Genomic DNA, 16,756 nt, shown 5'->3' on the forward strand with positions numbered 1-16,756 from the left:
TCAAACTAAATATTTTATGAGGCACTAAAACAGTCCCTGGAACGGATCTTTGTCTTTTTCTCTCTTATCCTCCCCTCCTCCCTTTCTCATTGTTTCTCTCGGTCTGTCTCTCCCACTCTCCTTCTAACCCTTCTCCCTCTCCAGCATTCGAGCTCTGCTTGCCTGCAGTACCTCTCGACATCACGTCCTCGGTCCCCAAACTTCACCACAACGCAGACTGCATTGAGAAAGCAGAGACTCTCTTGCGCGATTCGTTTGTGTCCTTTGAAATGTTGAGCGAACACACACAGAAAGCTGTAAGCAGATGTTTTTATATCTCAGCAATTTCCCATGAAGGAGTCCCGTGTCTACAGTATGTCAGTGCAGGAAGAATTACAGCCTGGAATAAGACACGAGGAGTAGGTGGAAAAAACTTCCAAGACAACGTCAATAGCTTATATTGTTCTGAAAATCAAATACAATATATACATAAACTGAGAGGCTTTAAAAACAGGGTTTCAATACTCATTTATTGCATTTTAATGCCTCTACTTCCATATGAAAAACTGAATGGTATGCTATAGATGGATACCTGGGTGCTATGAGAAAGATCTACCCAATAAAGTGTTGCTTTATAATGCCAAGCATTTTATTAGAATTGTGGATTATGAAAACATCGCCTTGCCATCAGGAGAGCAGCATGATCTCCTCTTCCTGCCAGCCATTCACCAGTTTGCTGATACAAACACATCAGGAGACTCTACAGAGGTGGAACACACATCATAAATATATACTGTAAGCTGTTAAAAGATCGTTACAATTGAGACGAAGCAATTCAGCACATCTGTCCCATTTGGAAGTTAGTAGTTAATTGATCCCAGGATTTCATTCAGCAGGGCATTGGCTTCGACATTGTTGGGCAGTTTTTTTCCATCCTCCCACAACTCTTGAGGTAAAGAGATCCTCCTCTTCTTACTTTGAAATGCAGTTCCAGGTATTGTCCACTTGAGCCCACTGGGTTGTGTCATACTGTTGTGATTCTGAAGGAGAGGACTGTAAGGATTTTGACTACCTGAATCATGGACCATTCAGAGCCTTCTCTGTTCTAGAATAAGGAGAGTCAGCACAGGATACCCCATTAAGCTCAAGCAGATACACTATCTGGTGTCTGACCTCAGGAGTCTGAGCAGTAGAACCTTTCTTGTCATGAAGTGACTATGGTTTTACTAGTCATAGCTGTTTTGTTGAAGACTCATCACCTAGAGCTATTTCAGCTACAAGATCTGCAATGACCAAACCTGTGTCTTTCCCTGTTGAACCATACAGGTTCACAACTGCCCCTGTCCTGCATTCATATAGTTTATTCCTGAAAATCTAATTATCAGCCAGTTCAAGATATTGCCATTGTCAGATCCCTTTCCTTTAGACATCTTTCTGTGAATATATTACAATTTTACTTTTGAGCTCCTATCAATAAATGCTGTACACTTGTGCTCACAATACAATGCATAGCAGGAGCAAAATGAAAGTGAAAGACAAAGGTCCATCAAATAGACTTACTGCCTTTACTGCGTATGATGAAATTGCATGTTAAAACCTGTAATAAAATGATGGATCTTTGTGCAAGTAATGAAGATGTAGACAACTGTAGAGTCTATAGTGGGTGTGAGCAAGTTCACCCTTTGTGAGGAGCCTGGTCTTTGGATGAGTCAGAAGTCTCGATATCTCATATTATGAGCTGGAGTACAGTCAAGCTGTAGGTGAGTTCTGTACACATTGAAGCCTATTCAGTACTTCAGGCAGGGGCTACCGATCCTCCAGCTGAGTGTAATTACCTAATTGAGGCCATCATTGAACTAACAAATTGCTTGATTGGAATGTTTTACATTTTTTATACTTAAAGGTTAGGAATTAAATTTCTCTCCTGAAATGCAATACTTAAAAAGTGAACTCCAACATGTTTAAGAGCTGCACACAGTTCAAGCAGGCCCTGTTATTAAGCCAATCAAGAGTTTAATTGTGTAACTGAGAGCTGGGCTGTAATGCAAGCAGCAGATGAGTAGTCCTCCAGAACTGTATTAGAAAACACACCAGATATTCTAATAGCCCGTTCATGATGAGACAGAGCTGTGGTGACGTTCCGCACATGAGTTTCAGATTAAGAACAGACAGGTTTGGAGTGTTTCATTGCAAAGCTCTTGAAAGAATAAACACATCGCTGTATTGCAATTGAGACGTTGGAATTTAAAAGTAGAGTGAAAAAGATTGGGGAAAACTCTGAAAAACAGAATCCCCAAAACAACTTTATTTTTAAATAACTGGAAATGAAGAAAACTTCTCTTCTGAGATCAAGTTCCCTTTACTTCCTCAGCTGTATTTTCTAGCTGTTGCCATAGTGAAGGAGTATTTGGTTTTTACATTTAGATGATTCCATGACATAATGTACTAACAAGGCGGAACGAAAATGTCATTCAAGGTGACCTAATCGGCAAGGAATTGGTCAGAAATTAAATTGAAATTACTTGTTTCCTGTACACATGACTGTTTGTGAATTAAAGGCTGGAATAACAACTGCAGCTAAGAACAATAAGGAGGCAATGCTATTGCTTATAGTGAAACTCTGCACAGTACTGTCAATCAGAAATATACCTTAGTAAAATGCTGTCACTTCATCTGGAACTGCTGTTCTCTTATTAATTTCATTCCAGTGGTGGTTTTAGACTTATTTACCAATGATCCCTTAATTAAATTGATCAAATTAAAGTGAATGAAATCATTTAAATAAATTTTGACGAAAATGATTTATTCCAAATAAATTATACAAATTCCAGGATATTTTTCCCAAATAAACCCCGTACTCTGTTGCTGAACAGGAGTGTGAGAAAGGTACTCTACTGTACATTAGCCACTCTGTGAGTTATTACTGGGTGAAAGACTGTGATACTGCATTGAGAAATTAAGATCCATTGCAGTAGAACATTTCTGACAAACGCAGCATTTATATTGGTTTGCTTAGAGAGCACGAAAGGTGGCCAGCGTGAAGAAATGTGATTTTAAACGAAGGGCGATCTAAAGATCCTTAACCTAAATTAGTTTTAATGATGTGCTGCCGCAACGCACACTTTCTGCGCTTCAATCCCATTTTCCCACTCTATTCCAGAGAATGGCATCTCTGCTCTGACCGATTTATCTCAGTAAGGAAGCTTTTAAAATGTTGGTCAGAGTGTCATGGAAATGGAGATAAATCGCTGTGCAAACAGCAGAAGAAAAATGAGTACAGTGGACGAGGCTGTGTACAGGTCTGTTTGATATCATTTCGCTGTTTGAGGAGGAAATACAGGGCTCACCCCTTGCAGTACTGTATGCTGTCATTACAGAAACAATTGCAATGTCGTTACGGCTAAATCTTTCACAGCCTCGCTTAACCCTGCTGTGTCCACAGACCTGGTACATGAAGAGGGCGGCAGCAACAGCACTGCTCTGAAGGAATAAGGTGCTGCAGCAGTGAATCTTCCTGCCAGACCTTCAGTGTGAGCCTTGCTCTGAGCTTAGCAGCCTATGATCCAGGATCTTAGCACGCGTTTGGTAGACCTAATTGATCCGAGGATCTCTTCCAGCTGTTTCCTGAAAGAAGCCAGAGCACTGGATTCAACAACGCAACAGGGTAGCTTGCTCTGTATTCCCACAACCCCCTTGGTGAAGACGTCAATCTAGGTCTTGGTTTTAAAAGCCCCTCCACCCACTTCCCGCTTGTGGCCTCTGGTCTGGGTTTCCCTGTTCATTCGGAAGGAATCCGCTGGGCGGACTTCGACAATGCCCTTGAGCATCTTGAATACTTGTATCGGGTCCCCATCTTCGTGGAGAATCCTGCATCGCTGCCATTAAAGAGCGGGATTTGCTTGTGGATTAATCTGGTGTTTAACATTATTTAAATTATAAGTACAAAACATTTCAGAATACTGCCTTGGTATGGCAGTATGAGACTATGTCAGACATACAAATCATTTCCCAAAGAGGCTAAAACATGAATCCAGCAGTCTGCAGAGTGACGTGCCGCATCTTAAGTTTACTACAGTTTTGTATGACTGATGACATGAATACAGCCGTCATATTTTCTGTTAAGGATTTTTACTCTGACTACAAGTGACGTTTATTTAAATTACCTTAAAGCGTGGTATTTTTTGTGTCATACAGGTTGTTTGTTAAACTAAACACATCCCTTTGTATTGAAGAATTGTATCCCAAGGGAGTTATTTCACTAGAACATTTGTTACTGACTGTGAGCTCAACAGACCTGGAGCACATCACATAGGAAATGTTGACACGGCATTTTCACAGTTTTGCATATAGTCACCCTGCATTTTAGTTTGCTATGATAGTTCTAAAATCTTATAATTCTTTCCCATTGTAGAAACCTGACTCTGGCCTGAGGGCATTTGTATTTTAAACAGAAATCTGCTGTATGTGATGTCCTTAATAAGCGTTAAACATGACACCTGAGGAGTAAGTGAAAGGTGGGAATTACATTATCAGGAAAAGCCACTGGACCACGAGTAGAAATATTTTCTATTGTTCCAATACGATTAGTAATGGTCGCTCATTAACACCCATTCATAATAATAATGTTTCTTTATTAGCCCTATACAATTTCTTGCATTAGGAATTCTTCTTTTCCCATACCCCAGCTTTTCTCCAAGGAGACACAGACACACAGACAGGGAGAGAAGTTTTTGGGGTCAGAGCACAGGGTCAGCCATTGTACGGCGCAGTTGGGGTGAAGGGCCTTGCTCAGGGGCCCTCTGCCAGCCGCGGGATTTGAACCGGCAACCTTCCAGTCACAGGCGCAGATCCTGAGCCACAGAGCCACCGCTCCGCTTCGTGATAATTACACAGGGTGACCATAGCTGGACTCTATAATCTCGCTGTAACACTGTTATAACCTGAGACACTGCGGGAGATGGACCCAGTGTGTGAAGACCTTGTGTGCCTTTTGAGAGTGCTCTCCAGAAATGGCTGTTCTCATCACAAATTAAAACTCCCAAAACATTTCATTCACCATATTACACTACTCTAACCACAACGCGCCCATGTGGTTTTTCATATCATCAAAGGCATCTGTGTTTTAACAGTGTTCATCCGGCTTAATTAGTGTTTCTTCTTCAATTCTACTGTACATAGAAAAATAAATACATTGTTTTTAAAAGTCAGTTGTTCTGGTAATTTTGTAATCTCTCTCTTTTCATATTTCATGAGACATCAATAAGTGCAGCAGCATTTGTTGAGAAAATGAAGAAGTGGCAGGAGCTACCAGGCAAATTACAAAGTGAGCTTTGTGCTGTGCAGAGGACCCACGTTCAAAAGCGGCACCAGGAATAGTCAGTCCTGTACATTTTCAATATTGTGTATTGCACAGTATAAATTGGAGTATAAAAGTAAATATTTTGGAAAAATATTCATAACAGTCTCAAATGATCACACACGGAACAGACATAAAACCACATCTCAGGCATAAAAAAACCTGCGCACCTAAGCCTGAGCTTGGGCAACCTACTTAGGCAGAATTTCTGGGTTTATTACTACACTATCAAATCACCTGCCTTCTTACTGAACCCTCCCTGCCTGCACTAAGCCAGCTCTTCCTGGGTGTACGTTCGGAGAACTGAGGTGACACGACTTCAGATTAGGATCTGAAGAAATTACACCAGCAGCTGGAGGAGTTTAAGATGTCTCTCAGCCATCTTTCAATTCAGCCTGGAAGGCCTGACAGGAAGAGGGCTAATACCTTGTCAGGAGAACTAAACCGCTCCGATACAAAGTGACAGCTCCATTGAGGTCCATATTGAAATAAAGCTGTCATCTGCTCCTAAGACTGAGGTATTGTCCTCTCAGATTTAAATACGCCTATAATAGCTTACCATCTATCACACCTAGCAAATGGTTATTCTTAGACACATGCATTAGCCCTTGGCCCAGATAGGAATGTCACCAGATTAAACATTCAATTTGTTAACCAGCAGGCCAGAGGTGTTGCTTCTTGACAGGGCTTACAAACAAGAGGAAACGGGACCATTTTTCACTTGGATTCCTGCTGTGTTCTAAGCATAAAACGCCTGTCCATTGGTTCAGGCGCGTCGGTGCTAGATGTTATTGTCATAGCGCACCGTCCTAATAACAACAGCTAACAAATACGGCGAAGCAAACTTACTGAGGACCAAGATGTCAAAAACACATTTGTTTGTGCTTAACTGCGATTGATCTGATCAACTTTGCACGGTCGTTTTAAAGCTCTGTACGTTGACTTTATCAACAAAATCTGCCTGCACAAATAATGGAGAGGAACGGAGGTGATGAATATAATTAAACAGGGAGAGAAATCGGGGATAAGAGCTGTGAAAAGTTAGTGTATGAACAGGCAAGGGAAGGAATATAACATACTATACTTGCAAATAATGCATCCTAACCAAGACCCAGAATCCCAGACCCAGGAGCACTAGTACTGTTGATCCCTGGCTTCTTCTGAGAAACATCCAGACGGGATCCTCAGATCACTTTACTACTGAATGGCCTCCTCTCCTACCTGATCACACCAATGTTCCAACGACAGGCTTCTCTTTTAAAAAATATATTGTATTCTTTAAACAAAGACTCAAGTTCTACATAAAGTCCAATGCTCTCTTTTCTATTAAAAATGAATGGCGAGGCACAGCAAAGGTTAACGAGAATTGGATGGATGTCACCTGATATCGGTACAGTTAGATTGAGAAGAGAGTGAAGCTGCTGACGTATACACTCACCATACATCTAGCAATGGTGTGCTTTACAGTCAATACGCAGTCAAAAGCACTTAACCCCATTTACGCTCTCAGGCTCATTCAAACCTCCACTCTCGAAATGTGTGAAGTGCCAGGGCCGGAGTAATTGGCCAATTGTTCAAAATAAAAAGTCAAAATTGTCTGAAACTTGGAATCTCATGTCTATTGAACTAACAGGGCTAGAGAGGGTGTATAGGAAGCAAGTGTTTGAGCTTCTGGCTAAATATGCTGATTGCTTGACATTTATTTGTTCCATTAATTATTATTAATTAAGGTTGTTTCCTTTTGTTTTTTTAGTTTTAGACATTTTTGCAAACTTTTATCATTGTCCACATTGACTTATAGCCCCAAACCCAATTTCTAAGCAGGAGCCCAAACAGTAGGTACAGAGCAGTAACAGACTGTCAACAGGTATGTCACTGACAACACAGCAACATGGAGCTAATCCCACTGCACTCCGCAGTTTTCTCAACTGAAATGCACATATTATAGAAGGGAGGAATGGAAATAAATGACATTTAAACGTTCCTTTGCAATCAGGTTGGTGGGTGTGTCCAAGAAATGTGCATTGTCAATATCTGGGGGGCCCCAGCGGCTCAGACAAACAAGGTCCAATTTCGATTTTAAAAGTGCCAGAGAAACAACCGAAGTTTCTGCTCTGGCTGCGGGAGGCTGCCGCACAGCGCGGGTGCGAGACTGCGCGCCAGAGCGTCACTCCGACACGAGCTGCGCAGGAGGGGCTCCACACCCGTTCGCGGGGGCTTTGAATCAGCACCGCCCACAGAGACACAGCACACAGCAGGACACCAGGCGTCAGCTGAGCAGCAGGGAGAGCCTGACAGAGCCCAAGAGGCCGGACACAATGTTAACAGGCGTGTAGAAGAAAGAGCATCACTGTAAGGGCCATGCAGGTGAAGGAAAACGCGAATTCTGATTAGATAGACCCCGTTTCTACTGTCTGAATCATTTGCCTGAGGCAAGTCGCAGTACCATTTCCTCTCTCTGGCCAGACCCTGTGAACATCCCTGCGCAGTTACTGGGTCTGTACTGTGCTTCCCGGCTTGCCCTCCAAATGAGGTTGCAGTAAATCCAATGATTATTCCTCAACAATCCCTCCACCAACAGCAGCCCGTGAAGGCAGGTTAACAGGTGTAAAATAAAACAAGGTGCCTGGAAAATCAGCTGCAGCAAAAACAAAACTAAGCACTTTTCTGCCCCAAACCCTAAAGCCATGTTAATGAAATCGGGGTGATTGGTCAGACAGTTATCGGGGGCACTGCTTCTTTAAAACAAAATAATATCATTACTCTCATCGAAGAGAGCTGGAGTATTTTATTATTTTTAAATTGTACTGCAGGGGAATTATGATTTATACCTCACTTTATCTGTCAGACAAATGTTTCTCTTTATGGCTATTAGAATTCCAAAACGTGATAGCGTCAGAAAACTAATATAATGTGTGAAGTATTTAATTAAGTATCTGAGCAGAGATGGGTAAGCGTTTTGCTTTATTGAACTAAAATTAAAAATAACTTTCCATGATTTGAATAATGCCTTGGGGTGCTGCACTGCTATTTCATTTTAATATTGTGCATGCTACTTTAACCTTTTCAAATACCGGTTATCCAGTCTGTTTGTGAGTCTGAAATAAATAAGATATGAAGTGGAAGAGAGGAGGAGTGCACAGGAGCTCTGGAATCTCCCTGATGCTGTGAGATACCCAGCACATGCACTCATCTCCTGGATGTAATTGTGCTTGTTTGTATTTTGAGCTGAAACCACTACACCAAAATAAATATGAAATAAGAAATAAATGTTGTGGCGTATCAAACGTAATGTGTAAATAAACACAGGTTTAGAGCCATTTTAAAAAATGCTAGATCTAATTACCATCTTATGTGTGCCAGCCTTAATGTTTTACAATGTGTAAGTAAATGATTCAGAAACGTATGTCCTATAATTATGCTTAACTCTGAAAAGTTGTTGCTGTTTGCTGTTGTTGTTTGGCCTCTCCCCATTTTAAGTTTAATGAAGATCTGAAGGACAATAAAGGACAAGGTGAAAATTTAACATATGGCCCTATGTTTCTTGGGACATTTTTGGACAGTGTTGTCTCTAATACCACTTTCTGGATTCTATTTCAACCACCTACGACATCCTGCCAAACAGATTTCTTCATATTGTCTAATACACAAATTGGATCTCTGACAGAACTCACTGGTGTTGCCTCACAAACGAAATAGAATTTTGAAACATTTCCATCTAAAAAACAGCCTGGTGTCTGTGGTGATTTTAGAGGTTGACAGTGTACGTGACTGGATAACACAATGTGTCCAAAACATCTTCATATGTGTATATTTAGTGGGTATCTTTGCCCCACTTCATGATAAACTCTGAGCCCCTGTGTTTCTTAATTCTAGGCCAGCTGCAGATGTTCCATTGAGTCCAAAATTTCAAAGGCCACTCAGACGTTTCCATCATCCAGGACTTGAAGAGCAGCGGCCTCCATTAGGGCAGGAGAGACAGATGCTCTATCACTTGGTTAGGCCTTGGATCATACCTCCCACTGCGCAGGCTATGAAGCCCAGTAACAGCACAGGGAGGAGATGCATCAACAAACCAGACAGAGCAAACTTGCTGCACCTGAGAGCTCCAGTCAGGCTATTCTTAGACAAGTTTATTTGAATAAAAGTATATGAGTTAAAATGATGTTTGACTTTTTTTGGGGGTGGGGGAGAGCATTTGGAAATTTCCTGACACGCGGCTGTATTCTGTCTTCACTTTTTAATGAGAGTTAGGATTTTTTTTTTGCCGTTGCACGAAGTATTTCTCTAATGAGTTGTTATCAAGTCAGAGGGCAGAAAGTTAAAATCTGCACTGCTCCCTGAGGCGGTGAAAAAAAAATCACTGTTGATATTATTGTGTTGAGTTGTCACCACCCTCCTTTTCCCTCTTTTCAAATTCCCCCTGGCTCGAAGGATACACTCTCTAAATGATCCCACGTCATGAATAACTCGGGCTTCACACTGGGGCTCCTTCCCCAATGTGTGTAGAACGGTCTCCAGCAAGGAGACGCTCAACGCACCCCAAAGTGGCCTCTGAAATCGGGGATCTCTTTGCGGCAGAAATCTAGGGGTTACTTCGCGTCTCAGCTCAAGTCTTTCCACACACTCGCTGGATTTTTTTCCGCCCCTTTCGTGTTTTTCAAATCATTCCCCCTGGTTTGTACTTGCCTCCCACAGGAGAGCAATTTTAAAATGTGTTCATGTCATAAATTGATGTAATAGCCTGGCTAAATTGTATTATATATAGGCCTTTTGTTAGCCCAAGGTTGCGGTTACATCATCAGTTGAAAAATATAGCCAATAAAGTGATGAATAGCAGTGTTTATAATAGACCGGTTTGAAACGAGCTCCCTAAGTACACCCCAACCGCTGTGTGTTTCTGCCCAGGTGGATATCCGTCCTGGTTCTGCGTCGGTAGGCGGAAGCCCAGTTCCCTCTCACAGCTGTGTTTGTTCTCCCGTCGTCAAAGTTTGAGCCGTTTTTAACCGATTGAAAACAACACAAAGAAAAAGGAATATTGTATTTCCAAAAACACGTACAAGACCGTTTCAGTAGCCTCTTCCTGGGAATGAGATCTCCGGCTACTCTAACGGACTGGCAGAAAAGTTGCGGTTTATTTTGAGCGAGTGGAAAAAAAAAAAGATTATTGCGAAGACGCATAAGCCCCTTGGAAACTGGAAGTCAGTCTGGAGAAATAAGGAAAAGGCAAGCTGAGACAGTGCATTCCCAGAATGGAAGCATCCAATGAAAGTTTTCACAGCGAAACCTTTAAGGCTATTGAACCAAAACCTGCTGACAATACGCAGCAATCACAGCAGGGTTATAGACTCCCACTAAAGCGCCGATCAGACTTCCTAAGCTTTGAATTTATGCCATGTTCTCACAACACTTCGATAACTGTGTGACAAGGAGGGCTTAATTGAATTATTTCAATTGTTTTACAATTACCATATCTGGCATGACAATAGTATCAGCCTCAGCAGATTCAACTTAATTATCCCAGGTTTAACTGGATTGTTCATGGTTACATTGCTGCCAATAACTTCTAGTAGTGGGGGAAGTAATGCAAATACTCAGGCAAACAAAAGTTCAATTAATGAGCAGCGGAAAAGGCACGGTTTGCTCTGTCTAATGTTCTCATGACAATGGGCTTCACGGGAGGCTGAAACAAAATCCTAAAATGTGCCCTTGTGTCATTAAAACAATTACAGATGGGCTCTTTAGCATATCCCGACACAGTTTAATTCAAAAGAACGGTACCATAATGTTGTGTACTTATCTCACAGGTTCTTACTGACAGTAATGTGACTGCCATCACTACAGACATGACTGTTCTTCCTTTATGAGAAAATATCGACCTTTTGTAACAAGAGACAAAACATCAAATTAGAATATATTGATTAATGGGTTAAAAATGTATTTAGTTTTTTTTCTCTCTAGACTCACTTTTGCATTCTATAAAAATGTAAAAAGAAAAAAAAGAACGAAATTTCTGAGGTAGTTCTGACAATTATACTTCATGGTGTCTTTGTGGCTACAACTGAAAAGGGTATGCAACGGAATGTGCCAAAGATAAACCTTCAGATGAAAAAAGATTGAGGAAATTTATCATTTTTAACTTTTCTGTTTTATTTATACAACATATGTTAATGACCCCATCCTATAACAGAGATAATACATTTTATAAAAGCAGTGTTTGTGCAATATAATAATAATAATAATAATAATAATAATAATAATAATAATAATAATAATAATAATAACGTCCAATATAATATAATAATCCAATATAACAACAATAATAATACTTATTATTATTATTATTATTATTATTATTATTATTATTATCTGTGATGTAGTTCATCCTGTAATTACCACAGATCCATATTGATTTTTATTTATTACATTACGTTTATTTCTATTTATGGAGTCATTATACAATATAAAAACTGACAATGCAAATGTATAAATATTTGATTAATTTAAAATCCTGCAGGTCACTGGATCACGATAGTTCATAGTTTTGGAATAAAGTATCTCATTGCAATCTCGCTATATATATATTATGTGTGCATGTGCAACAACGTCTGGGGTCCATGTTACTTTAAAAAGGGCTTAAAAACAAATTAGGAGAAGAATAAGAGTCATACCTCCTGAAAACTGGTAAAAGGTAAAACAATAGAATTACGCAAGTATTAGTTTACGGCTGTCCAGAATGAACTAAATTAATAAAATAATTAAATCCAAACTCCAACCCACCAACCAAACTGCAAAATCCCAAACCCAGCAGCTTTCCACTACGCAGATACAGGACAGCACGAATCTAAATTCACGACGTGCAAATATGCTAAAATTCTACAACAATATTACAACTGGCAAATTCCTACAGTATACCCATCGGGCAGTATACACCTGTTATGACATATCTCTGTTTGCCAGTTCTGATATACGCCTATATTTCCAAGATGATGTTGAGATGTTAGTTGTGTTCTATGTCTATATATACAGTTGTGTTATCATGCCTATACAGCATATACAAATTGTGACATACAGTAGTCCAGCTGTAATAAGCGACACCCGAAGAAGGCTCCAAAGCCGTTGTTTTTCTTTTCTTCTCTTTGCAGCAAAGAATAACCCTTAACTTGTTCCTTTACAGTTATAATAAATGCCTACTGTATTTACAGTATGTCTACTAGTTATTTCCTGTATTCCAGCAGTGACACACGTCTACTGCATACATATACACCAGTTGTAATATACCTCTATACTGGATATCAGTTGTGAAAGATACTGTACCAGTTATGATATAAACCGATGGACGGATAGATAAGTAGGACAGAAAAGCTGATAGATGGATGGCTACAAGGTAATATACTCCACTAAAGCCCATTTTCAAGAGGTACTTTATTATGAATATTATAAATATTCATAAGTGGGTGCGAGGTGAGCTGTAATTGATACCAGCCTGTTACAATAGCAGCTGATCCTGTGCCGTGGCGCGCTGCCACGAGAGAGCGGTCCTCGGAGAGCCGCGCAGGTGCGAGGCCCCTCCCTGCTCCCGGCAGGCGCGCTCCGCCAGCGCCCCTGCCAAACTCCGCTCCAGCAGAAGCCTGACTGCAGCTCCCCGGCCGCCCAGCTGGCTCCTTCCGTCCTCTCCCTGCGCACCAGGCCCTGCCCCGTCCTGGAGAAACTTGATTTTGGGGAGGTTCTCCTCTCGCCAAGCGCCGTTGTGGAGGCTTTCATTCCTTGCACTCATATAGCGCCTTTCACGCTGAGGGAACCCAAAAGCGCTTCACAAATGGGGCTTGACCTTCATGTCATCCACCCCCAAGATGCCGTCCCCGCACCGGACACGGGATTCGGATACGGGACACTTGGCGGCCGTTCTGCGCCAGGACCGAATCACATTTTAAAGAAGGACAACACCATTGCAGATTACCAAACTGAGCTGCCTGCGCTCAAGGCAAAACTGCAAACGTCTTACGCTTACTGAGTAATTCGGTTCCATGATCATTTTACATTTGTCTTCTGAGTTACCAATGCCAGAAATAATAAAGATAAGCGCTTTGGGCTTTAGCAAGTAGCAGATAACAATCTCTTGCCACCACTGTCACAGCTTGGTTGTGGTCTCTTTGGACAACATCTTGTTCCCAAGACACACAGTTTGGTAAAGGTACTGTACTGCTTCGCTGCCTCACAGTGAACCCAACGACCACACAAAGGCAAAGGCTTCATTCTGCAGAGAAACTGGAACTCTCTATCACTAATTCAATAATCCCTTCCTTTGCAATCAGATAACACACCGTCATGAGGTCACACAGTGAGGCTGAGCAGTTCAAAATCAGAAAAGCCACAGAAGGCTTCAGTTTGAGCTAGGAAAGCTGAAACCCTGTCTTGAAAGTTTATTTTGAACGAGGCACATTATCTGGGTTCAAAAGATTTCAGGTTTCTGTAAAAAAAAAAACAGTTGGGCCCAGAAGTTAATGAACTAGGATGAGGAACGATGGTCGCAGGCACTTCTTGCCTGTGTGGAACTGCCACAGAAGAGGAGATTGTAAAGAACATAGTGAAGGCCGAGTGGCAGATCAATCTATAAAACAATGCAAAGGCAGAACAAATACCAGGTTCGAAAGGAACATAATTACAGCAAAGACATACAATTCTCTTGGTTTTATGAAAATCCTGATGCTCAGTTCTGGATTAACACTGTCCTCCTGGGATTAGGAAAAGAAGAAAAAAATAAAAATAAAAAGCACTATGGCAGTACTTTATGTTTCATTTGTCGGTTGCCAAATCTGTAATGAGAAAACTAATATTAAAAAATCTTAATTGTGATATAAAATATTCTATCCACTGGCTCCCTCCAGCACTTAACTGTCAAGGAAAATCGGATGCTGCAGAATTAAAATAAATTCAAAGAATTCAACAGAAAAAAAACTAGTTCAATGAAGAAGCGCTTGCTGTTTTGCAACAAGTATAAACAGATAAATCACAAGTACTGGAACGTTTCTCAGAAAATAATTCATTATAATGAATTCATTCAGGTTTATTTTTCATGTGAACAAACACCTGAATTTGTAAAGTGTCATAATAAAACCTCGCTCCCACCCCCCCGAAAAACATCTTTCTGATTTAAAAAGTAAAAAGATAAAGGCGGAAAACCGAGCCATAATTTTGTTAACTCGGTGGCAAAAAAAAAAAGATCTTTATTAATCAGTGTGTTCCCAATCGTTGTCTCGGTGAAACACTTGGGTGTAAGGATGCACTCTTCAGGGGTTAAAGACATTTCTCAATAAAGGGCAGTACCGCTCCTTATCGGATTTCACTCACGCGTGAATTTTCCCTGCCGCTTGACAGTGCGGGGATTATAAATTGATCAGGGCAGACAAATGCTGGAGTGGACTCATTCGAGGACTAAAGCCTCCTGCCCGTCCCTCGCCCGAATCATCTTTCCTGCCGTCCTCGTACTGCACGTCAACGAGCAACACACACCGTGAACGGCCGGGAAGGTGACGAGTTTTGAAGGGTGAGGGGGGCGGGCAGGCGACATATTTAAAAACGAAAACGCTCCCGGTGCAAGCGGAACGGCGACGCGGTCCGGGAGCTCAGGGTGACGTCACCCGCGCCTCCTCGAGTCCCCCCCTCGCCCGCCCCCGGCGGCGCGCGAGACGCACACATGTTAAAATGGAGAAGGAGCGCGGCGGCGACAGACACCAGTGTAAACACGCGGGGATGATTTGTAGGGAAAGCCACTCCGCGATTGAGGCAATTTGTTCTGCGCCGTCTCTGACACACGGCTGGGTCACGCACGGCCTGGCTAATTGGGGTCCCGGTCCTCCGGCGTGCGTGAGCCGGCCCGGGCGGTCAGCTGGGAGCCGGGCGGGGGACCGCGCAGCCCCGCACCTCGCTCCCCAGCGCGGCCGCGCCGAGCGCCCGCTAAGTGCCCCATCAACATGTTAATCAAATTACTAAGCAGCCAAAAATTGACGCTTTTCATTAATTATACAGGATAATTCTAATTGCAAATTCAAATGTATTCGCTCTGAACAGAAGGTGTTCAGTAATATTTCAAGGAATTTGCATATTAAATGGGGGTCGTGGTGCATTATGTATGGTAATGTATGCGCATTGTCTTTATTTTTAACTCTCGGGCCATATGCGCGGCTGCCGCCTGAGCAGGTGAAAAAAGTCCGAAGTGTTTAATTTTGCTGAACAAACGCGACGAGGCAGCTTGTCAAGTGCGGTATGGTCGATGTCAATCTTTGTTTTTGTTTTTGGTTTTTTTTTTTTTGGAGGCCTTCTCTTTTTTGGACTCGTGTTTGATTACCACCTGCAATGCCATCATTCAAAAAACAAACTGGGGATGCCAACGGAAAGGCAGGGGTTCTGCTGATTTATTTATTCTTCTCTGCTAAATTAAGACAGAATTTCTCTCACCTCAGGCAGAAGCGCAGCTCTGAAGTTAATCTGAATTTACAGTATCAACCTTATTTCCCATTTCCAGCATTCCAGTGATAAACCGCGGGTTCTCAGCTCTGTACACTGCCTTTACTGTAACTGCTGATCGCAGCTAACGACAATCACTTCAATCTAAAGCTGTCCTTGCTTGCAGGTATTGATATGCCAGGTCTGTAGAAATTTCATTCAGAATGAACCTTTTGGCAGTTCGTTGCAATTCATGACAATTCATGGCTTTTACTCTCCCTCACTCTTGCGCACATCTGAACACTTCGGCGACAGTGGGATCAGCTAGTGGCCACTCTGTTACTGAGCACCTGGTGTGGGAATTTACGGACATTCGATGAAGCTGCAACTTTAGAACTGCAGACTGGGAAATTCAGACAGCAGTCACCCCACAGTGCTAAAATCAAGAACTGACAGCAGAGCGTTTCAAGTCATAAAATCTCTGGGCAGCATCATCCACTGAGCACTTTAAGACTGTCTTTGCAGACATTCCAGGTTTTGCTGCATCTTATATTAATAATAATAATAATAATAATCCCTTGCTCTTATTTAGCGCTTTTCTGGACACTCCACTCAAAGCGCTTTACAGGTATTGGGGACCCCCTCCACCACCACCAGTGTGCAGCCCCACCTGGATGATGTGACAGCAGCCATAGTGCGCCAGAACACTCCCCACACACCAGCTATCAGTGGGGAGGAGAACAGTCATAGATGTCATAGTCATAGATGGGGATTATTAGGAGGCCATGATTGGTAAGGGCCAATGGGAAAGTTGGCCAGGACACCGGGGTTACACCCCTATTCTTTCCGAGAAACGCCCTGGGATTTTTAATGACCACAGAGAGTCAGGTTTTATGTCTCATCTTAAGGACGGCGCCTATTTACAGTATAGTGTCCCTGTCACTATACTGGAGCATTAGGACCCACACGGACCAC

The 16,756-nt window shown here is 42.0% G+C and overlaps 1 protein-coding gene across 5 annotated transcripts in view; it reads right to left on the reverse strand.

Annotated features, from left to right (window-relative positions):
* LOC148679015 (transcription factor COE3) overlaps window positions 1–16,756 on the reverse strand; it is a 165,711-nt gene that overhangs the window by 65,906 nt on the left and 83,049 nt on the right. The gene's annotated exons all lie outside the window — the stretch shown is intronic.

This window comes from Lepisosteus platostomus, chromosome 1 (assembly GCF_059453375.1).
Source record: "Lepisosteus platostomus isolate fLepPlt1 chromosome 1, fLepPlt1.hap1, whole genome shotgun sequence".
Lineage (NCBI taxonomy): Eukaryota > Metazoa > Chordata > Actinopteri > Semionotiformes > Lepisosteidae > Lepisosteus > Lepisosteus platostomus.